Here is a 4,180-nt window from a genome sequence, read left to right as displayed (position 1 = left end):
GACTGCATGTTCACAAGGCCGGAGGGCTCTCCAGCGTGGCTTCGTACAGTAAACCCTCAATGAGCTGGAATCCAGGTAACGGGGATTTTCCCCCCCTCCCCTTTGGTCTGCTTTTTGAAGGAGGCACATCTTAAGACGATGAGAAGTTAAATATAGACAAGCTCAATGGAGTTTTGTTGGAGCAGAAGGGGACCCTCTAGTCCATTGAACTGGTTGGGAGGCAGCAGTATTCTGCTTTTCAAAAGCACGTGGAGAAAATCAACATTTTCATCACCTAAATCATGGGAAGTAAGGCCAACAGGGTTTTTTGTTTGTTTGTTTGTTTGTTGCTTCTTTTGGCTGTTAAGAGTATGAAGGAGGGGGCGAAATCCCTACTGAGACATGGGTTTGAAACATTTGAGCCCGTAGCTCGAGTCTGTCCCTTTATTTTACCTTTGAGGAGCTGATTCCCAAAGAGGTTTAGTGATGGATGAGTGAGAGAGCCAAGGCCAAGTTTCTGGTTTCTTGCGTCCTAGTCTGGTGGACCCCACGCACCAAGTGCCCTCGGTTATGCCACAAGTCAACCCAGCCTCCAGCACCAGCCCCTGGGGGAGTCCTAGAGTGAGCTCTAACGGCACACACACACCCCCCTCCGGAGCTGAGCAAAGGTGGTGACACTCAGTGTGGACCCTGCAGTCCACTTACGGAAGCAGGACAGCGGTCCTACTTTGGGGGTGGATTTTTATTTTCCTTCCGATAATGTGTTAATTAAAAGTATTTTAATTAAAAGATTAATGCATGCAGTAAAAATCGGTTTTAAAAAATAATGAAGAGTAAAGCTCTTTCCTACCAGATTCCTGTTGAGAAGCATCCACTGCTAAGAGCTTATATGTCCTTTAGACCTGGAGGAGTCGAGGCTTAAAGGATGCGTTGACTGGAGCAGGGGAAGGAGGGAGAGGCAAAGCGGGCTGAGGAGGGAACATGTCGGGGAGGCAGGAGCTGGGGCAGTAAGGCAGGAGACTGGCCTGGCTAGAGCCGGGGGTGTATAAAGTTGTAGGTGATGTAGATGCAAGGTGAGTCGTGGCCTGGCCATGGAGGGCCTTCAGTGCCAAGGCTCTTCCACAGGCAGGCGGCCAGTTAGCCTGTGACCTGCTGTGCCACAGACACCCTCATCCCCCCTTAGAACTTAGAAACAGTGCATAGCTTCCTCAGAGAGGAAGTCTGGAGACGGGCAAGTTTAAGCTAGATGCCACTGAAAATGAAGAGCCACAGGTGGACAAAGTTATCTCACCATCAAGGATCTGGGCGCTATAACTGGCTCTCTGAGATCTGGTCCCGGAATATTGGGTGATGGCAGAGGGTAAAGGAAAAATGAGTAAACACACCAGGCGCAAGATGAACCAGCCTGTGTCTGTGTCTTACAGTGTTGGCCCATCGGTTGGTGACTGTTAGAAAAACATGTAACAGCATTTTATCATCCTGGGACCCTAATAGTTTGGGGGAGGCCATGGCCGTCATGCCATCCAACACTGACTCGCTAGGGAGCCATCATGGAGGGACATCTCTACAATGGTTATTCTCGAGAAGAGGGGTCCTGGATATAAGAATCTCACATCCCCCTACCCTGTCCAGTGAGGTTCCCGTAGGTCTATAAATCTAGTGATATGCTGGCAGTGTGTACTAAAGGCTGAGAACCTCTGCTGCTCAAACCTCCTTAGACATATTTTAAACCCATATCATTCCTCAGCATTCTAATCGCTATAGGCTTACTATCTCCTATTATAAAAGACTCCCATTTAAGAATACAGGGAGGGGCTTCCCCGGTGGCGCAGTGGTTAAGAATCCGCCTGCCAATGCAGGGGACACGGGTTCGAGCCCTGCTCCGGGAAGATCCCACATGAAGCGAAGCAACCAAGCCCGTGCGCCACAACTACTGAGCCTGCGCCCTAGAGCCCGTGCGCCACAACTACTGAAGCCCACGTGCCTAGAGTCCGTGCTGTGCAACAAGAGGAAACCACTGCGATGAGAAGCCCGCGCACCGCAACGAAGAGTAGCCCCCGCTCGCCGCAACTAGAGAAAAGCCCACGCGCAGCAACGAAGACCGAACACGACCAAAATAAATAAATCTATTAAAAAAATTTTTTTTTTAAAAACAGTCGGGAGAGAGCCTATATCCAGTCTTAGAAGTGTAAGCCGGTGTTGTTTACCCGGGTGTCCCCACACCTTCCGTCCCAATGGGATCGATATCCTTTAATGGTAAAGGGGCTGGAGTCCCCAGCATATAGTGTCAAAACCAGCAGCCCTGGCCCCCATCTCAAGGATCTGGGCGGGAGGAGAGGTTTCTTTTCCTCAGGTATTGTGTGCTTTCTGGATTCCCCAGTTCACATATATCTGCCTTCACAATACTGGTCTTGCCTCTCAGGTCTGCGTTAACCCAGACGGCGGAGCTCTGTGCCTTTTCTTTGCCTCCCCCAGGTAAGACACTTACGCGTAGTAGACTTTTATATTGTGAAGTTCATAGCGAGGGTCTCATCTCAGCCTAGCGCAGGACCTTGCCAGCCTCTAAAGAGTAGCTCCCCTTCCCCTTCTCCGGTCCCTCACTCCCCAGGGAAACCCCCAAATCCCAGTTTACTCTGGAGAGCAATTTAGTTTCATCTTTGCTCACCTTCTACCTTCCAAGCCCTGCCCGGGAGCCTATTTTTTCACAATTAAAATGGCCAATAAAACTCTTTTGCTAAAAAAAACACTTTTCTCTTCCTAAAAGGAATTCTGCACTAGTTTTTTTTTTTTTTTTTTTTTTTTAAATCCTGTTTTTTTGTTTGTTTGGGGTTTTTTGGCCGCGCTGTGTGGCGTGCGGGATCCTAGTTTGCAGGCCAGGGATCGAACCCGCGCCCCCTGCAGTGGAAGCGCCGAGTCTTGACCACTGGACCGCCAGGGAATTCCCATCTGCACAAGTCTGATACGTTCAAAATGGGTAAAAGGATGTGCAGTAAAAAAATCTCCTTGTCACCCAGACACCCAGTTCCCCTACCTGAGGCTGACTGGCCAACCACGAAGAAAGGGGAAGTTTCTGGAAGGAACCTGGAATCATTCACAGACTCCGAGGAACATTTGAATAACCAATCCTGGACAGAGACAAAAATGTGTCATCTCTGCTCCTTTCTGTGTGTTGGGATCATTCTTTCAAATTAACTGACTCCAGAAAAGAAATGGGGGACAAGACTATTCTTGACTCACATCTACAGCTTCACCAGAGAGTAAATTAACCTGTTCCCTCAGCACCAGTAGAAGAATCCAAGGGAAGAGCTTAAGTCATATGCCCACCACTGGCTCAGCTACTGTGGCCAGGAGGTTGGGGTGCTATGATTGGGCTGGCTTGAGCCAGGTGCCTGCTTTTCAGTCACTGTGACCAGGCTGGAATTGTCACAGAACAAGATGGCGGCGTCCATTTGAATTACACGGCTAGAGCCCAGAAAGAGCCAACCCCAAAGGGAAGGAGGTTATGCCCAGAGGAAGGGACAAGTGCTAGGCTGACAAGGTTAACAGGTACCTACTACATACATATATGTATGTATATATGTATGTATGTGGGGGTCGGGGGTCAGCTTGAGCCAAGGAGTGTTCATTCTGGGGTTCTCACTGACCCAGAAGCTGAGTGGAGCGTTCTCCCCAGGGGGTTATTGATGGGAGAGGAGCACAAAAGCCATGGTCCCTGCCATCTAGAGACTTGCAGGATAGTAAGGGGAACAGACTAGAAAGGGTCTCAAAGCTGTGGTCTATAAACTTTCTTGAGTTAAAAAGATGTTTGCGCATACATATATGTACATAAATGTGTTAATATGTATGCTATAAATCATATGACAGAAAATTAAAGGGACAAGATAAATACTTTAAAGCATTATTAAACTTTATATTATTTATGATTCAAAGAATACTTTTTTTCTGCCACTGAAAATGAGGGTTTGGGTAAGATGATGTCTATGCTTGCTCTCAGCTCTGCATGTTACGTTCATAGTGTACAGATGTGGAGATGACAGGATACAAGTACTAAGAGTATATTTCCTTCATTCCTCTAATACCACTGCCACCAATGGGAATACTTGTGAACTGCATTTTAAGTTTATTTAAAGGCATGTGTCAAGGTCTGAGTGTCATTGGGAAAGGACAAATGGGTGGCATCGAAGAGATGCAACAAGGTGAC

This window comes from Kogia breviceps, chromosome 9 (genome assembly GCF_026419965.1).
Source record: "Kogia breviceps isolate mKogBre1 chromosome 9, mKogBre1 haplotype 1, whole genome shotgun sequence".
NCBI classification, from domain to species: Eukaryota; Metazoa; Chordata; class Mammalia; order Artiodactyla; family Physeteridae; genus Kogia; species Kogia breviceps.
This window is presented reverse-complemented; position numbering follows the sequence as displayed.